Source organism: Pollachius pollachius (assembly GCF_949987615.1).
Source record: "Pollachius pollachius genome assembly, chromosome: 10".
In the NCBI taxonomy this organism is placed as follows: domain Eukaryota; kingdom Metazoa; phylum Chordata; class Actinopteri; order Gadiformes; family Gadidae; genus Pollachius; species Pollachius pollachius.
Window position 1 is genome coordinate 24510222 of NC_136943.1, and position 20854 is coordinate 24531075.

Consider the following 20854-nt stretch of genomic DNA (forward strand, 5'->3'; position numbering starts at 1 on the left):
GTATGTTGCTTAAATTCTCCCAAACAGTGGGCGCTAAAGATCAGGGCACGGCAGACCATTGCAGCCATTGATCTCGAGCAGAAAAATAAAAATCTTACAGCACCTGGTATTCCCAGTCGGTCTCCCATCCAAGTACTACCCAGGCCCGACCCTGCTTAGCTTCCGAGATCAGACGAGATCGGGCGTGTTCAGGGTGGTATGGCCGTAAGCGAGTATTGTCGCATCCAAAGTAGCTTTTAAACAGCAGGAGCACATAAGGACTGAGAGCGCTGCAGTGGCCAGAGACGGGACTTGTACAGAAACAATGATTAGATCCATAATGAAGGAAAGCAATGCATAAAGACTTTATTCCAGACTCAATGTACCATATCAAAACGTAATGCAATACACTGCGTGTGCGGTTGAGTGATCTTTTGAAGAAATGTAGCGTTGCAACACCAGGGATAGACTGCAATGTATCTCTGTCGTTGCAGCCCTCTGATGCTCCCTGCTGCCGGCGTCACAACAGTGTCTGCATGTTTCACAAATAGAGTTTGGAGAGACGTTGTCAGTGTCTGTATGTTGCTTAAATTCTCCCAAACAGTGGGCGCTAAAGATCAGGGCACGGCAGACCATTGCAGCCATTGATCTCGAGCAGAAAAATAAAAATCTTACAGCACCTGGTATTCCCAGGCGGTCTCCCATCCAAGTACTACCCAGGCCCGACCCTGCTTAGCTTCCGAGATCAGACGAGATCGGGCGTGTTCAGGGTGGTATGGCCGTAAGCGAGTATTGTCGCATCCAAAGTAGCTTTTAAACAGCAGGAGCACATAAGGACTGAGAGCGCTGCAGTGGCCAGAGACGGGACTTGTACAGAAACAATGATTAGATCCATAATGAAGGAAAGCAATGCATAAAGACTTTATTCCAGACTCAATGTACCATATCAAAACGTAATGCAATACACTGCGTGTGCGGTTGAGTGATCTTTTGAAGAAATGTAGCGTTGCAACACCAGGGATAGACTGCAATGTATCTCTGTCGTTGCAGCCCTCTGATGCTCCCTGCTGCCGGCGTCACAACAGTGTCTGCATGTTTCACAAATAGAGTTTGGAGAGACGTTGTCAGAGTCTGTATGTTGCTTAAATTCTTCCAAACAGTGGGCGCTAAGGATCAGGGCACGGCAGACCATTGCAGCCATTGATCTCGAGCAGAAAAATAAATATGCTTACAGCACCTGGTATTCCCAGGCGGTCACCCATCCAAGTACTAACCAGGCCCGACCCTGCTTAGCTTCCGAGATCAGACGAGATCGGGCGTGATCAGGGTGGTATGTCCGTACGCAAATGTTACCGGGTCCATACTAGCTTTCATACAGCAGGAGCACATAAGGACTGAGAGCGCTGCCGTGGCCAGAGACGGGACTTGTACAGAAACAATGATTAGATCAATAATGAAGGAAAGCAATGCATAAAGACTTTATTCCATACTCAAAGTACCATATCAAAACGCAATGCAGTACACTGCGTGTGCGGTTGAGTGATCTTTTGAAGAAATGTAGCGTTGCAACACCAGGGATAGACTGCAATGTATCTCTGTCGTTGCAGCCCTCTGATGCTCCCTGCTGCCGGCGTCACAACAGTGTCTGCATGTTTCACAAATAGAGTTTGGAGAGACGTTGTCAGTGTCTGTATGTTGCTTAAATTCTCCCAAACAGTGGGCGCTAAGGATCAGGGCACGGCAGACCATTGCAGCCATTGATCTCGAGCAGAAAATAAAAATGCTTACAGCACCTGGTATTCCCAGGCGGTCACCCATCCAAGTACTAACCAGGCCCGACCCTGCATAGCTTCCGAGATCAGACGAGATCGGGCGTGATCAGGGTGGTATGGCCGTACGCAAATGTTACCGGGTCCATACTACCTTTTATTCAGCAGGAGCACAAAAGGACTGAGAGCGCTGCCGTGGCCAGAGACGGGACTTGTACAGAAACAATGATTAGATCCATAATGAAGGAAAGCAATGCATAAAGACTTTATTCCATACTCAAAGTACCACATCAAAACGCAATGCAATACACTGCGTGTGCGGTTGAGTGATCTTTTGAAGAAATGTAGCGTTGCAACACCAGGGATAGACTGCAATGTATCTCTGTCGTTGCAGCCCTCTGATGCTCCCTGCTGCCGGCGTCACAACAGTGTCTGCATGTTTCACAAATAGAGTTTGGAGAGACGTTGTCAGTGTCTGTATGTTGCTTAAATTCTCCCAAACAGTGGGCGCAAAAGATCAGGGCACGGCAGACCATTGCAGCCATTGATCTCGAGCAGAAAAATAAAAAGCTTACAGCACCTGGTATTCCCAGGCGGTCACCCATCCAAGTACTAACCAGGCCCGACCCTGCTTAGCTTCCGAGATCAGACGAGATCGGGCGTGTTCAGGGTGGTATGGCCGTATCCAAATGTTACCGGGTCCATACTAGCTTTCACACAGCAGGAGCACATAAGGACTGAGAGCGCTGCCGTGGCCAGAGACGGGACTTGTACAGAAACAATGATTAGATCCATAATGAAGGAAAGCAATGCATAAAGACTTTATTCCAGACTCAAAGTATCATATCAAAACGCAATGCAATACACTGCGTGTGCGGTTGAGTGATCTTTTGAAGAAATGTAGCGTTGCAACACCAGGGATAGACTGCAATGTATCTCTGTCGTTGCAGCCCTCTGATGCTCCCTGCTGCCGGCGTCACAACAGTGTCTGCATGTTTCACAAATAGAGTTTGGAGAGACGTTGTCAGTGTCTGTATGTTGCTTAAATTCTCCCAAACAGTGGGCGCTAAGGATCAGGGCACGGCAGACCATTGCAGCCATTGATCTCGAGCAGAAAAATAAAAATGCTTACAGCACCTGGTATTCCCAGGCGGTCACCCATCCAAGTACTAACCAGGCCCGACCCTGCTTAGCTTCCGAGATCAGACGAGATCGGGCGTGATCAGGGTGGTATGGCCGTACGCAAATGTTACCGGGTCCATACTACCTTTTATTCAGCAGGAGCACAAAAGGACTGAGAGCGCTGCCGTGGCCAGAGACGGGACTTGTACAGAAACAATGATTAGATCCATAATGAAGGAAAGCAATGCATAAAGACTTTATTCCATACTCAAAGTACCATATGAAAACGCAATGCAATACACTGCGTGTGCGGTTGAGTGATCTTTTGAAGAAATGTAACGTTGCAACACCAGGGATGGACTGCAATGTATCTCTGTCGTTGCAGCCCTCTGATGCTCCCTGCTGCCGGCGTCACAACAGTGTCTGCATGTTTCACAAATAGAGTTTGGAGAGACGTTGTCGGTGTCTGTATGTTGCTTATATTCTCCCAAACAGTGGGCGCTAAGGATCAGGGCACGGCAGACCATTGCAGCCATTGATCTCGAGCAGAAAAAAAAAAAGCTTACAGCACCTGGTATTCCCAGGCGGTCTCCCATCCAAGTACTAACCAGGCCCGACCCTGCTTAGCTTCCGAGATCAGACGAGATCGGGCTTGATCAGGGTGGTATGGCCGTATCCAAATGTTACCGGGTCCATACTAGCTTTCACACAGCAGGAGCACATAAGGACTGAGAGCGCTGCCGTGGCCAGAGACGGGACTTGTACAGAAACAATGATTAGATCCATAATGAAGGAAAGCAATGCATAAAGACTTTATTCCAGACTCAAAGTATCATATCAAAACGCAATGCAATACACTGCGTGTGCGGTTGAGTGATCTTTTGAAGAAATGTAGCGTTGCAACACCAGGGATAGACTGCAATGTATCTCTGTCGTTGCAGCCCTCTGATGCTCCCTGCTGCCGGCGTCACAACAGTGTCTGCATGTTTAACAAATAGAGTTTGGAGAGACGTTGTCAGTGTCTGTATGTTGCTTAAATTCTCCCAAACAGTGGGCGCTAAAGATCAGGGCACGGCAGACCATTGCAGCCATTGATCTCGAGCAGAAAAATAAATATGCTTACAGCACCTGGTATTCCCAGGCGGTCACCCATCCAAGTACTAACCAGGCCCGACCCTGCTTAGCTTCCGAGATCAGACGAGATCGGGCTTGATCAGGGTGGTATGGCCGTACGCAAATGTTACCGGGTCCATACTACCTTTTATTCAGCAGGAGCACAAAAGGACTGAGCGCGCTGCCGTGGCCAGAGACGGGACTTGTACAGAAACAATGATTAGATCCATAATGAAGGAAAGCAATGCATAAAGACTTTATTCCATACTCAAAGTACCATATCAAAACGCAATGCAATACACTGCGTGTGCGGTTGAGTGATCTTTTGAAGAAATGTAGCCTTGCAACACCAGGGATAGACTGCAATGTATCTCTGTCGTTGCAGCCCTCTGATGCTCCCTGCTGCCGGCGTCACAACAGTGTCTGCATGTTTCACAAATAGAGTTTGGAGAGACGTTGTCAGTGTCTGTATGTTGCTTAAATTCTCCCAAACAGTGGGCGCTAAGGATCAGGGCACGGCAGACCATTGCAGCCATTGATCTCGAGCAGAAAAATAAAAATGCTTACAGCACCTGGTATTCCCAGGCGGTCACCCATCCAAGTACTAACCAGGCCCGACCCTGCTTAGCTTCCGAGATCAGACGAGATCGGGCGTGTTCAGGGTGGTATGGCCGTAAGCGAGTATTGTCGCATCCAAAGTAGCTTTTAAACAGCAGGAGCACATAAGGACTGAGAGCGCTGCAGTGGCCAGAGACGGGACTTGTACAGAAACAATGATTAGATCCATAATGAAGGAAAGCAATGAATGAATACTTTATTCCGGATTCAAAGTACCATATCAAAACGCAATGCAATACACCGAGTTGGCGTGTGTGTTCGTTTGCGTGAACCTTTGAAGAAACATAGCGTTTCAAACGCTGCGATGGACTGCAGCAGGGCAAGCGAAGCAGGCATTCATAGCTCTTATTTCTTTACAACAACATGATCAGGGGAGAGCGCGAACGCAGTCCCCCACTACCAGAAATTATGCGATCGAGATTCCCACATTTGGGGAATTCGCACGGGTCAGCAACAGCCGCAGTGCAATGGCCGAGCCTCACCATGGGTGAACCACCTTGTTGATCATGGTATCTCCCTTGCCAGGTAAGTATGATTAGTACTCGTTCAGATGGGCTGAACGCTGCCCACGCGTGTTCCCTTGGAGAACGGTTGCAAAGAATTCGGAGATGTCTAGACTTTAAAGTCCGTGTTGCAGGGTTTATTTTCCAACAAGTGTGTGCAATTTGCTTGTTCTTAATACAGATTTAAACTGTTATCCATTTTATTTCATGTTGTTAGGTATCACAAAACGGAATGTAATACGAAAAAGTAGGTACTATTTTAGCGGTTTGCAATTGATTCTCTTTTCCCCCAGGATAATTAAATATGTTCTATTATTTGCCATGCGGAGCCAGCCAGTCCTGTGCACGTATGCAAATTAGCCATGTGCACCTAACAGAAGAATGACGTAATGTTGAGAACGAGTCATACTAAAAAAGGGAGAGCAATCGACAGCTAAACCAGACTGTATCAATCACACACTTTGGGTCCATTCTAACTTATGATAAGAGGCTAGTCTTTAAATCTTTGCAGTGACTGAATGTTTATGATAAAACGGATTGTTTTGCATTCGATGAGTGTGTGCGACTGTGCGTTTGTCATTTCCGGCTTCAGCATACCGCATGGTAATGAAGGCCTCGTGGGGAGTTGCTTTCTTAGTGAAGCAGCCTCGCCTTGGAGTTGGATGAGTTGGAGTGATATAAGTTGTCAGTGTCTGTATGTTGCTTAAATTCTCCCAAACAGTGGGCGCTAAGGATCAGGGCACGGCAGACAATTGCAGCCATTGATCTCGAGCAGAAAAATAAAAATGCTTACAGCACCTGGTATTCCCAGGCGGTCACCCATCCAAGTACTAACCAGGCCCGACCATGCTTAGCTTCCGAGATCAGACGAGATCGGGCGTGATCAGGGTGGTATGGCCGTACGCAAATGTTACCGGGTCCATACTACCTTTTATTCAGCAGGAGCACAAAAGGACTGAGAGCGCTGCCGTGGCCAGAGACGGGACTTGTACAGAAAAAATGATTAGATCCATAATGAAGGAAAGCAATGCATAAAGACGTTATTCCATACTCAAAGTACCATATCAAAACGCAATGCAATACACTGCGTGTGCGGTTGAGTGATCTTTTGAAGAAATGTAGCGTTGCAACACCAGGGATAGACTGCAATGTATCTCTGTCGTTGCAGCCCTCTGATGCTCCCTGCTGCCGGCGTCACAACAGTGTCTGCATGTTTCACAAATAGAGTTTGGAGAGACGTTGTCAGTGTCTGTATGTTGCTTAAATTCTCCCAAACAGTGGGCGCTAAACATCAGGGCACGGCAGACCATTGCAGCCATTGATCTCGAGCAGAAAAATAAAAATCTTACAGCACCTGGTATTCCCAGTCGGTCTCCCATCCAAGTACTACCCAGGCCCGACCCTGCTTAGCTTCCGAGATCAGACGAGATCGGGCGTGTTCAGGGTGGTATGGCCGTAAGCGAGTATTGTCGCATCCAAAGTAGCTTTTAAACAGCAGGAGCACATAAGGACTGAGAGCGCTGCAGTGGCCAGAGACGGGACTTGTACAGAAACAATGATTAGATCCATAATGAAGGAAAGCAATGCATAAAGACTTTATTCCAGACTCAAAGTATCATATCAAAACGTAATGCAATACACTGCGTGTGCGGTTGAGTGATCTTTTGAAGAAATGTAGCGTTGCAACACCAGGGATAGACTGCAATGTATCTCTGTCGTTGCAGCCCTCTGATGCTCCCTGCTGCCGGCGTCACAACAGTGTCTGCATGTTTCACAAATAGAGTTTGGAGAGACGTTGTCAGTGTCTGTATGTTGCTTAAATTCTCCCAAACAGTGGGCGCTAAAGATCAGGGCACGGCAGACCATTGCAGCCATTGATCTCGATCAGAAAAATAAAAATCTTACAGCACCTGGTATTCCCAGGCGGTCTCCCATCCAAGTACTACCCAGGCCCGACCCTGCTTAGCTTCCGAGATCAGACGAGATCGGGCGTGTTCAGGGTGGTATGGCCGTAAGCGAGTATTGTCGAATCCAAAGTAGCTTTTAAACAGCAGGAGCACATAAGGACTGAGAGCGCTGCAGTGGCCAGAGACGGGACTTGTACAGAAACAATGATTAGATCCATAATGAAGGAAAGCAATGCATAAAGACTTTATTCCAGACTCAATGTACCATATCAAAACGTCATGCAATACACTGCGTGTGCGGTTGAGTGATCTTTTGAAGAAATGTAGCGTTGCAACACCAGGGATAGACTGCAATGTATCTCTGTCGTTGCAGCCCTCTGATGCTCCCTGCTGCCGGCGTCACAACAGTGTCTGCATGTTTCACAAATAGAGTTTGGAGAGACGTTGTCAGAGTCTGTATGTTGCTTAAATTCTTCCAAACAGTGGGCGCTAAGGATCAGGGCACGGCAGACCATTGCAGCCATTGATCTCGAGCAGAAAAATAAATATGCTTACAGCACCTGGTATTCCCAGGCGGTCACCCATCAAAGTACTAACCAGGCCCGACCCTGCTTAGCTTCCGAGATCAGACGAGATCGGGCGTGATCAGGGTGGTATGGCCGTACGCAAATGTTACCGGGTCCATACTAGCTTTCATACAGCAGGAGCACATAAGGACTAAGAGCGCTGCCGTGGCCAGAGACGGGACTTGTACAGAAACAATGATTAGATCAATAATGAAGGAAAGCAATGCATAAAGACTTTATTCCATACTCAAAGTACCATATCAAAACGCAATGCAGTACACTGCGTGTGCGGTTGAGTGATCTTTTGAAGAAATGTAGCGTTGCAACACCAGGGAAAGACTGCAATGTATCTCTGTCGTTGCAGCCCTCTGATGCTCCCTGCTGCCGGCGTCACAACAGTGTCTGCATGTTTCACAAATAGAGTTTGGAGAGACGTTGTCAGTGTCTGTATGTTGCTTAAATTCTCCCAAACAGTGGGCGCTAAGGATCAGGGCACGGCAGACCATTGCAGCCATTGATCTCGAGCAGAAAATAAAAATGCTTACAGCACCTGGTATTCCCAGGCGGTCACCCATCCAAGTACTAACCAGGCCCGACCCTGCATAGCTTCCGAGATCAGACGAGATCGGGCGTGATCAGGGTGGTATGGCCGTACGCAAATGTTACCGGGTCCATACTACCTTTTATTCAGCAGGAGCACAAAAGGACTGAGAGCGCTGCCGTGGCCAGAGACGGGACTTGTACAGAAACAATGATTAGATCCATAATGAAGGAAAGCAATGCATAAAGACTTTATTCCATACTCAAAGTACCATATCAAAACGCAATGCAATACACTGCGTGTGCGGTTGAGTGATCTTTTGAAGAAATGTAGCGTTGCAACACCAGGGATAGACTGCAATGTATCTCTGTCGTTGCAGCCCTCTGATGCTCCCTGCTGCCGGCGTCACAACAGTGTCTGCATGTTTCACAAATAGAGTTTGGAGAGACGTTGTCAGTGTCTGTATGTTGCTTAAATTCTCCCAAACAGTGGGCGCAAAAGATCAGGGCACGGCAGACCATTGCAGCCATTGATCTCGAGCAGAAAAATAAAAAGCTTACAGCACCTGGTATTCCCAGGCGGTCTCCCATCCAAGTACTAACCAGGCCCGACCCTGCTTAGCTTCCGAGATCAGACGAGATCGGGCGTGTTCAGGGTGGTATGGCCGTAAGCGAGTATTGTCGCATCCAAAGTAGCTTTTAAACAGCAGGAGCACATAAGGACTGAGAGCGCTGCAGTGGCCAGAGACGGGACTTGTACAGAAACAATGATTAGATCCATAATGAAGGAAAGCAATGAATGAATACTTTATTCCGGATTCAAAGTACCATATCAAAACGCAATGCAATACACCGAGTTGGCGTGTGTGTTCGTTTGCGTGAACCTTTGAAGAAACATAGCGTTTCAAACGCTGCGATGGACTGCAGCAGGGCAAGCGAAGCAGTCATTCATAGCTCTTATTTCTGTACAACAACATGATCAGGGGAGAGCGCGAACGCAGTCCCCCACTACCAGAAATTATGCAATCGAGATTCCCACATTTGGGGAATTCGCACGGGTCAGCAACAGCCGCAGTGCAATGGCCGAGCCTCACCATGGGTGAACCACCTTCTTGATCATGGTATCTCCCTTGCCAGGTAAGTATGATTAGTACTCGTTCAGATGGGCTGAACGCTGCCCACGCGTGTTCCCTTGGAGAACGGTTGCAAAGAATTCGGAGATGTCTAGACTTTAAAGTCCGTGTTGCAGGGTTTATTTTCCAACAAGTGTGTGCAATTTGCTTGTTCTTAATACAGATTTAAACTGTTATCCATTTTATTTCATGTTGTTAGGTATCACAAAACGGAATGTAATACGAAAAAGTAGGTACTATTTTAGCGGTTTGCAATTGATTCTCTTTTCCCCCAGGATAATTAAATACGTTCTATTATTTGCCATGCGGAGCCAGCCAGTCCTGTGCACGTATGCAAATTAGCCATGTGCACCTAACAGAAGAATGACGTAATGTTGAGAACGAGTCATACTAAAAAGGGAGAGCAATCGACAGCTAAACCAGACTGTATCAATCACACACTTTGGGTCCATTCTAACTTATGATAAGAGGCTAGTCTTTAAATCTTTGCAGTGACTGAATGTTTATGATAAAACGGATTGTTTTGCATTCGATGAGTGTGTGCGACTGTGCGTTTGTCATTTCCGGCTTCAGCATACCGCATGGTAATGAAGGCCTCGTGGGGAGTTGCTTTCTTAGTGAAGCAGCCTCGCCTTGGAGTTGGATGAGTTGGAGTGATATAAGTTGTCAGTGTCTGTATGTTGCTTAAATTCTCCCAAACAGTGGGCGCTAAGGATCAGGGCACGGCAGACAATTGCAGCCATTGATCTCGAGCAGAAAAATAAAAATGCTTACAGCACCTGGTATTCCCAGGCGGTCACCCATCCAAGTACTAACCAGGCCCGACCATGCTTAGCTTCCGAGATCAGACGAGATCGGGCGTGATCAGGGTGGTATGGCCGTACGCAAATGTTACCGGGTCCATACTACCTTTTATTCAGCAGGAGCACAAAAGGACTGAGAGCGCTGCCGTGGCCAGAGACGGGACTTGTACAGAAAAAATGATTAGATCCATAATGAAGGAAAGCAATGCATAAAGACGTTATTCCATACTCAAAGTACCATATCAAAACGCAATGCAATACACTGCGTGTGCGGTTGAGTGATCTTTTGAAGAAATGTAGCGTTGCAACACCAGGGATAGACTGCAATGTATCTCTGTCGTTGCAGCCCTCTGATGCTCCCTGCTGCCGGCGTCACAACAGTGTCTGCATGTTTCACAAATAGAGTTTGGAGAGACGTTGTCAGTGTCTGTATGTTGCTTAAATTCTCCCAAACAGTGGGCGCTAAAGATCAGGGCACGGCAGACCATTGCAGCCATTGATCTCGAGCAGAAAAATAAAAATCTTACAGCACCTGGTATTCCCAGTCGGTCTCCCATCCAAGTACTACCCAGGCCCGACCCTGCTTAGCTTCCGAGATCAGACGAGATCGGGCGTGTTCAGGGTGGTATGGCCGTAAGCGAGTATTGTCGCATCCAAAGTAGCTTTTAAACAGCAGGAGCACATAAGGACTGAGAGCGCTGCAGTGGCCAGAGACGGGACTTGTACAGAAACAATGATTAGATCCATAATGAAGGAAAGCAATGCATAAAGACTTTATTCCAGACTCAATGTACCATATCAAAACGTAATGCAATACACTGCGTGTGCGGTTGAGTGATCTTTTGAAGAAATGTAGCGTTGCAACACCAGGGATAGACTGCAATGTATCTCTGTCGTTGCAGCCCTCTGATGCTCCCTGCTGCCGGCGTCACAACAGTGTCTGCATGTTTCACAAATAGAGTTTGGAGAGACGTTGTCAGTGTCTGTATGTTGCTTAAATTCTCCCAAACAGTGGGCGCTAAAGATCAGGGCACGGCAGACCATTGCAGCCATTGATCTCGAGCAGAAAAATAAAAATCTTACAGCACCTGGTATTCCCAGGCGGTCTCCCATCCAAGTACTACCCAGGCCCGACCCTGCTTAGCTTCCGAGATCAGACGAGATCGGGCGTGTTCAGGGTGGTATGGCCGTAAGCGAGTATTGTCGCATCCAAAGTAGCTTTTAAACAGCAGGAGCACATAAGGACTGAGAGCGCTGCAGTGGCCAGAGACGGGACTTGTACAGAAACAATGATTAGATCCATAATGAAGGAAAGCAATGCATAAAGACTTTATTCCAGACTCAATGTACCATATCAAAACGTAATGCAATACACTGCGTGTGCGGTTGAGTGATCTTTTGAAGAAATGTAGCGTTGCAACACCAGGGATAGACTGCAATGTATCTCTGTCGTTGCAGCCCTCTGATGCTCCCTGCTGCCGGCGTCACAACAGTGTCTGCATGTTTCACAAATAGAGTTTGGAGAGACGTTGTCAGAGTCTGTATGTTGCTTAAATTCTTCCAAACAGTGGGCGCTAAGGATCAGGGCACGGCAGACCATTGCAGCCATTGATCTCGAGCAGAAAAATAAATATGCTTACAGCACCTGGTATTCCCAGGCGGTCACCCATCCAAGTACTAACCAGGCCCGACCCTGCTTAGCTTCCGAGATCAGACGAGATCGGGCGTGATCAGGGTGGTATGTCCGTACGCAAATGTTACCGGGTCCATACTAGCTTTCATACAGCAGGAGCACATAAGGACTGAGAGCGCTGCCGTGGCCAGAGACGGGACTTGTACAGAAACAATGATTAGATCAATAATGAAGGAAAGCAATGCATAAAGACTTTATTCCATACTCAAAGTACCATATCAAAACGCAATGCAGTACACTGCGTGTGCGGTTGAGTGATCTTTTGAAGAAATGTAGCGTTGCAACACCAGGGATAGACTGCAATGTATCTCTGTCGTTGCAGCCCTCTGATGCTCCCTGCTGCCGGCGTCACAACAGTGTCTGCATGTTTCACAAATAGAGTTTGGAGAGACGTTGTCAGTGTCTGTATGTTGCTTAAATTCTCCCAAACAGTGGGCGCTAAGGATCAGGGCACGGCAGACCATTGCAGCCATTGATCTCGAGCAGAAAATAAAAATGCTTACAGCACCTGGTATTCCCAGGCGGTCACCCATCCAAGTACTAACCAGGCCCGACCCTGCATAGCTTCCGAGATCAGACGAGATCGGGCGTGATCAGGGTGGTATGGCCGTACGCAAATGTTACCGGGTCCATACTACCTTTTATTCAGCAGGAGCACAAAAGGACTGAGAGCGCTGCCGTGGCCAGAGACGGGACTTGTACAGAAACAATGATTAGATCCATAATGAAGGAAAGCAATGCATAAAGACTTTATTCCATACTCAAAGTACCACATCAAAACGCAATGCAATACACTGCGTGTGCGGTTGAGTGATCTTTTGAAGAAATGTAGCGTTGCAACACCAGGGATAGACTGCAATGTATCTCTGTCGTTGCAGCCCTCTGATGCTCCCTGCTGCCGGCGTCACAACAGTGTCTGCATGTTTCACAAATAGAGTTTGGAGAGACGTTGTCAGTGTCTGTATGTTGCTTAAATTCTCCCAAACAGTGGGCGCAAAAGATCAGGGCACGGCAGACCATTGCAGCCATTGATCTCGAGCAGAAAAATAAAAAGCTTACAGCACCTGGTATTCCCAGGCGGTCACCCATCCAAGTACTAACCAGGCCCGACCCTGCTTAGCTTCCGAGATCAGACGAGATCGGGCGTGTTCAGGGTGGTATGGCCGTATCCAAATGTTACCGGGTCCATACTAGCTTTCACACAGCAGGAGCACATAAGGACTGAGAGCGCTGCCGTGGCCAGAGACGGGACTTGTACAGAAACAATGATTAGATCCATAATGAAGGAAAGCAATGCATAAAGACTTTATTCCAGACTCAAAGTATCATATCAAAACGCAATGCAATACACTGCGTGTGCGGTTGAGTGATCTTTTGAAGAAATGTAGCGTTGCAACACCAGGGATAGACTGCAATGTATCTCTGTCGTTGCAGCCCTCTGATGCTCCCTGCTGCCGGCGTCACAACAGTGTCTGCATGTTTCACAAATAGAGTTTGGAGAGACGTTGTCAGTGTCTGTATGTTGCTTAAATTCTCCCAAACAGTGGGCGCTAAGGATCAGGGCACGGCAGACCATTGCAGCCATTGATCTCGAGCAGAAAAATAAAAATGCTTACAGCACCTGGTATTCCCAGGCGGTCACCCATCCAAGTACTAACCAGGCCCGACCCTGCTTAGCTTCCGAGATCAGACGAGATCGGGCGTGATCAGGGTGGTATGGCCGTACGCAAATGTTACCGGGTCCATACTACCTTTTATTCAGCAGGAGCACAAAAGGACTGAGAGCGCTGCCGTGGCCAGAGACGGGACTTGTACAGAAACAATGATTAGATCCATAATGAAGGAAAGCAATGCATAAAGACTTTATTCCATACTCAAAGTACCATATGAAAACGCAATGCAATACACTGCGTGTGCGGTTGAGTGATCTTTTGAAGAAATGTAACGTTGCAACACCAGGGATGGACTGCAATGTATCTCTGTCGTTGCAGCCCTCTGATGCTCCCTGCTGCCGGCGTCACAACAGTGTCTGCATGTTTCACAAATAGAGTTTGGAGAGACGTTGTCGGTGTCTGTATGTTGCTTATATTCTCCCAAACAGTGGGCGCTAAGGATCAGGGCACGGCAGACCATTGCAGCCATTGATCTCGAGCAGAAAAAAAAAAAGCTTACAGCACCTGGTATTCCCAGGCGGTCTCCCATCCAAGTACTAACCAGGCCCGACCCTGCTTAGCTTCCGAGATCAGACGAGATCGGGCTTGATCAGGGTGGTATGGCCGTATCCAAATGTTACCGGGTCCATACTAGCTTTCACACAGCAGGAGCACATAAGGACTGAGAGCGCTGCCGTGGCCAGAGACGGGACTTGTACAGAAACAATGATTAGATCCATAATGAAGGAAAGCAATGCATAAAGACTTTATTCCAGACTCAAAGTATCATATCAAAACGCAATGCAATACACTGCGTGTGCGGTTGAGTGATCTTTTGAAGAAATGTAGCGTTGCAACACCAGGGATAGACTGCAATGTATCTCTGTCGTTGCAGCCCTCTGATGCTCCCTGCTGCCGGCGTCACAACAGTGTCTGCATGTTTAACAAATAGAGTTTGGAGAGACGTTGTCAGTGTCTGTATGTTGCTTAAATTCTCCCAAACAGTGGGCGCTAAAGATCAGGGCACGGCAGACCATTGCAGCCATTGATCTCGAGCAGAAAAATAAATATGCTTACAGCACCTGGTATTCCCAGGCGGTCACCCATCCAAGTACTAACCAGGCCCGACCCTGCTTAGCTTCCGAGATCAGACGAGATCGGGCTTGATCAGGGTGGTATGGCCGTACGCAAATGTTACCGGGTCCATACTACCTTTTATTCAGCAGGAGCACAAAAGGACTGAGCGCGCTGCCGTGGCCAGAGACGGGACTTGTACAGAAACAATGATTAGATCCATAATGAAGGAAAGCAATGCATAAAGACTTTATTCCATACTCAAAGTACCATATCAAAACGCAATGCAATACACTGCGTGTGCGGTTGAGTGATCTTTTGAAGAAATGTAGCGTTGCAACACCAGGGATAGACTGCAATGTATCTCTGTCGTTGCAGCCCTCTGATGCTCCCTGCTGCCGGCGTCACAACAGTGTCTGCATGTTTCACAAATAGAGTTTGGAGAGACGTTGTCAGTGTCTGTATGTTGCTTAAATTCTCCCAAACAGTGGGCGCTAAGGATCAGGGCACGGCAGACCATTGCAGCCATTGATCTCGAGCAGAAAAATAAAAATGCTTACAGCACCTGGTATTCCCAGGCGGTCACCCATCCAAGTACTAACCAGGCCCGACCCTGCTTAGCTTCCGAGATCAGACGAGATCGGGCGTGTTCAGGGTGGTATGGCCGTAAGCGAGTATTGTCGCATCCAAAGTAGCTTTTAAACAGCAGGAGCACATAAGGACTGAGAGCGCTGCAGTGGCCAGAGACGGGACTTGTACAGAAACAATGATTAGATCCATAATGAAGGAAAGCAATGAATGAATACTTTATTCCGGATTCAAAGTACCATATCAAAACGCAATGCAATACACCGAGTTGGCGTGTGTGTTCGTTTGCGTGAACCTTTGAAGAAACATAGCGTTTCAAACGCTGCGATGGACTGCAGCAGGGCAAGCGAAGCAGGCATTCATAGCTCTTATTTCTTTACAACAACATGATCAGGGGAGAGCGCGAACGCAGTCCCCCACTACCAGAAATTATGCGATCGAGATTCCCACATTTGGGGAATTCGCACGGGTCAGCAACAGCCGCAGTGCAATGGCCGAGCCTCACCATGGGTGAACCACCTTGTTGATCATGGTATCTCCCTTGCCAGGTAAGTATGATTAGTACTCGTTCAGATGGGCTGAACGCTGCCCACGCGTGTTCCCTTGGAGAACGGTTGCAAAGAATTCGGAGATGTCTAGACTTTAAAGTCCGTGTTGCAGGGTTTATTTTCCAACAAGTGTGTGCAATTTGCTTGTTCTTAATACAGATTTAAACTGTTATCCATTTTATTTCATGTTGTTAGGTATCACAAAACGGAATGTAATACGAAAAAGTAGGTACTATTTTAGCGGTTTGCAATTGATTCTCTTTTCCCCCAGGATAATTAAATATGTTCTATTATTTGCCATGCGGAGCCAGCCAGTCCTGTGCACGTATGCAAATTAGCCATGTGCACCTAACAGAAGAATGACGTAATGTTGAGAACGAGTCATACTAAAAAAGGGAGAGCAATCGACAGCTAAACCAGACTGTATCAATCACACACTTTGGGTCCATTCTAACTTATGATAAGAGGCTAGTCTTTAAATCTTTGCAGTGACTGAATGTTTATGATAAAACGGATTGTTTTGCATTCGATGAGTGTGTGCGACTGTGCGTTTGTCATTTCCGGCTTCAGCATACCGCATGGTAATGAAGGCCTCGTGGGGAGTTGCTTTCTTAGTGAAGCAGCCTCGCCTTGGAGTTGGATGAGTTGGAGTGATATAAGTTGTCAGTGTCTGTATGTTGCTTAAATTCTCCCAAACAGTGGGCGCTAAGGATCAGGGCACGGCAGACAATTGCAGCCATTGATCTCGAGCAGAAAAATAAAAATGCTTACAGCACCTGGTATTCCCAGGCGGTCACCCATCCAAGTACTAACCAGGCCCGACCATGCTTAGCTTCCGAGATCAGACGAGATCGGGCGTGATCAGGGTGGTATGGCCGTACGCAAATGTTACCGGGTCCATACTACCTTTTATTCAGCAGGAGCACAAAAGGACTGAGAGCGCTGCCGTGGCCAGAGACGGGACTTGTACAGAAAAAATGATTAGATCCATAATGAAGGAAAGCAATGCATAAAGACGTTATTCCATACTCAAAGTACCATATCAAAACGCAATGCAATACACTGCGTGTGCGGTTGAGTGATCTTTTGAAGAAATGTAGCGTTGCAACACCAGGGATAGACTGCAATGTATCTCTGTCGTTGCAGCCCTCTGATGCTCCCTGCTGCCGGCGTCACAACAGTGTCTGCATGTTTCACAAATAGAGTTTGGAGAGACGTTGTCAGTGTCTGTATGTTGCTTAAATTCTCCCAAACAGTGGGCGCTAAACATCAGGGCACGGCAGACCATTGCAGCCATTGATCTCGAGCAGAAAAATAAAAATCTTACAGCACCTGGTATTCCCAGTCGGTCTCCCATCCAAGTACTACCCAGGCCCGACCCTGCTTAGCTTCCGAGATCAGACGAGATCGGGCGTGTTCAGGGTGGTATGGCCGTAAGCGAGTATTGTCGCATCCAAAGTAGCTTTTAAACAGCAGGAGCACATAAGGACTGAGAGCGCTGCAGTGGCCAGAGACGGGACTTGTACAGAAACAATGATTAGATCCATAATGAAGGAAAGCAATGCATAAAGACTTTATTCCAGACTCAAAGTATCATATCAAAACGTAATGCAATACACTGCGTGTGCGGTTGAGTGATCTTTTGAAGAAATGTAGCGTTGCAACACCAGGGATAGACTGCAATGTATCTCTGTCGTTGCAGCCCTCTGATGCTCCCTGCTGCCGGCGTCACAACAGTGTCTGCATGTTTCACAAATAGAGTTTGGAGAGACGTTGTCAGTGTCTGTATGTTGCTTAAATTCTCCCAAACAGTGGGCGCTAAAGATCAGGGCACGGCAGACCATTGCAGCCATTGATCTCGATCAGAAAAATAAAAATCTTACAGCACCTGGTATTCCCAGGCGGTCTCCCATCCAAGTACTACCCAGGCCCGACCCTGCTTAGCTTCCGAGATCAGACGAGATCGGGCGTGTTCAGGGTGGTATGGCCGTAAGCGAGTATTGTCGAATCCAAAGTAGCTTTTAAACAGCAGGAGCACATAAGGACTGAGAGCGCTGCAGTGGCCAGAGACGGGACTTGTACAGAAACAATGATTAGATCCATAATGAAGGAAAGCAATGCATAAAGACTTTATTCCAGACTCAATGTACCATATCAAAACGTCATGCAATACACTGCGTGTGCGGTTGAGTGATCTTTTGAAGAAATGTAGCGTTGCAACACCAGGGATAGACTGCAATGTATCTCTGTCGTTGCAGCCCTCTGATGCTCCCTGCTGCCGGCGTCACAACAGTGTCTGCATGTTTCACAAATAGAGTTTGGAGAGACGTTGTCAGAGTCTGTATGTTGCTTAAATTCTTCCAAACAGTGGGCGCTAAGGATCAGGGCACGGCAGACCATTGCAGCCATTGATCTCGAGCAGAAAAATAAATATGCTTACAGCACCTGGTATTCCCAGGCGGTCACCCATCAAAGTACTAACCAGGCCCGACCCTGCTTAGCTTCCGAGATCAGACGAGATCGGGCGTGATCAGGGTGGTATGGCCGTACGCAAATGTTACCGGGTCCATACTAGCTTTCATACAGCAGGAGCACATAAGGACTAAGAGCGCTGCCGTGGCCAGAGACGGGACTTGTACAGAAACAATGATTAGATCAATAATGAAGGAAAGCAATGCATAAAGACTTTATTCCATACTCAAAGTACCATATCAAAACGCAATGCAGTACACTGCGTGTGCGGTTGAGTGATCTTTTGAAGAAATGTAGCGTTGCAACACCAGGGAAAGACTGCAATGTATCTCTGTCGTTGCAGCCCTCTGATGCTCCCTGCTGCCGGCGTCACAACAGTGTCTGCATGTTTCACAAATAGAGTTTGGAGAGACGTTGTCAGTGTCTGTATGTTGCTTAAATTCTCCCAAACAGTGGGCGCTAAGGATCAGGGCACGGCAGACCATTGCAGCCATTGATCTCGAGCAGAAAATAAAAATGCTTACAGCACCTGGTATTCCCAGGCGGTCACCCATCCAAGTACTAACCAGGCCCGACCCTGCATAGCTTCCGAGATCAGACGAGATCGGGCGTGATCAGGGTGGTATGGCCGTACGCAAATGTTACCGGGTCCATACTACCTTTTATTCAGCAGGAGCACAAAAGGACTGAGAGCGCTGCCGTGGCCAGAGACGGGACTTGTACAGAAACAATGATTAGATCCATAATGAAGGAAAGCAATGCATAAAGACTTTATTCCATACTCAAAGTACCATATCAAAACGCAATGCAATACACTGCGTGTGCGGTTGAGTGATCTTTTGAAGAAATGTAGCGTTGCAACACCAGGGATAGACTGCAATGTATCTCTGTCGTTGCAGCCCTCTGATGCTCCCTGCTGCCGGCGTCACAACAGTGTCTGCATGTTTCACAAATAGAGTTTGGAGAGACGTTGTCAGTGTCTGTATGTTGCTTAAATTCTCCCAAACAGTGGGCGCAAAAGATCAGGGCACGGCAGACCATTGCAGCCATTGATCTCGAGCAGAAAAATAAAAAGCTTACAGCACCTGGTATTCCCAGGCGGTCTCCCATCCAAGTACTAACCAGCCCCGACCCTGCTTAGCTTCCGAGATCAGACGAGATCGGGCGTGTTCAGGGTGGTATGGCCGTAAGCGAGTATTGTCGCATCCAAAGTAGCTTTTAAACAGCAGGAGCACATAAGGACTGAGAGCGCTGCAGTGGCCAGAGACGGGACTTGTACAGAAACAATGATTAGATCCATAATGAAGGAAAGCAATGAATGAATACTTTATTCCGGATTCAAAGTACCATATCAAAACGCAATGCAATACACCGAGTTGGCGTGTGTGTTCGTTTGCGTGAACCTTTGAAGAAACATAGCGTTTCAAACGCTGCGATGGACTGCAGCAGGGCAAGCGAAGCAGTCATTCATAGCTCTTATTTCTGTACAACAACATGATCAGGGGAGAGCGCGAACGCAGTCCCCCACTACCAGAAATTATGCAATCGAGATTCCCACATTTGGGGAATTCGCACGGGTCAGCAACAGCCGCAGTGCAATGGCCGAGCCTCACCATGGGTGAACCACCTTCTTGATCATGGTATCTCCCTTGCCAGGTAAGTATGATTAGTACTCGTTCAGATGGGCTGAACGCTGCCCACGCGTGTTCCCTTGGAGAACGGTTGCAAAGAATTCGGAGATGTCTAGACTTTAAAGTCCGTGTTGCAGGGTTTATTTTCCAACAAGTGTGTGCAATTTGCTTGTTCTTAATACAGATTTAAACTGTTATCCATTTTATTTCATGTTGTTAGGTATCACAAAACGGAATGTAATACGAAAAAGTAGGTACTATTTTAGCGGTTTGCAATTGATTCTCTTTTCCCCCAGGATAATTAAATACGTTCTATTATTTGCCATGCGGAGCCAGCCAGTCCTGTGCACGTATGCAAATTAGCCATGTGCACCTAACAGAAGAATGACGTAATGTTGAGAACGAGTCATACTAAAAAGGGAGAGCAATCGACAGCTAAACCAGACTGTATCAATCACACACTTTGGGTCCATTCTAACTTATGATAAGAGGCTAGTCTTTAAATCTTTGCAGTGACTGAATGTTTATGATAAAACGGATTGTTTTGCATTCGATGAGTGTGTGCGACTGTGCGTTTGTCATTTCCGGCTTCAGCATACCGCATGGTAATGAAGGCCTCGTGGGGAGTTGCTTTCTTAGTGAAGCAGCCTCGCCTTGGAGTTGGATGAGTTGGAGTGATATAAGTTGTCAGTGTCTGTATGTTGCTTAAATTCTCCCAAACAGTGGGCGCTAAGGATCAGGGCACGGCAGACAATTGCAGCCATTGATCTCGAGCAGAAAAATAAAAATGCTTACAGCACCTGGTATTCCCAGGCGGTCACCCATCCAAGTACTAACCAGGCCCGACCCTGCTTAGCTTCCGAGATCAGACGAGATCGGGCGTGATCAGGGTGGTATGGCCGTACGCAAATGTTACCGGGTCCATACTACCTTTTATTCAGCAGGAGCACAAAAGGACTGAGAGCGCTGCCGTGGCCAGAGACGGGACTTGTACAGAAAAAATGATTAGATCCATAATGAAGGAAAGCAATGCATAAAGACGTTATTCCATACTCAAAGTACCATATCAAAACGCAATGCAATACACTGCGTGTGCGGTTGAGTGATCTTTTGAAGAAATGCAGCGTTGCAACACCAGGGATA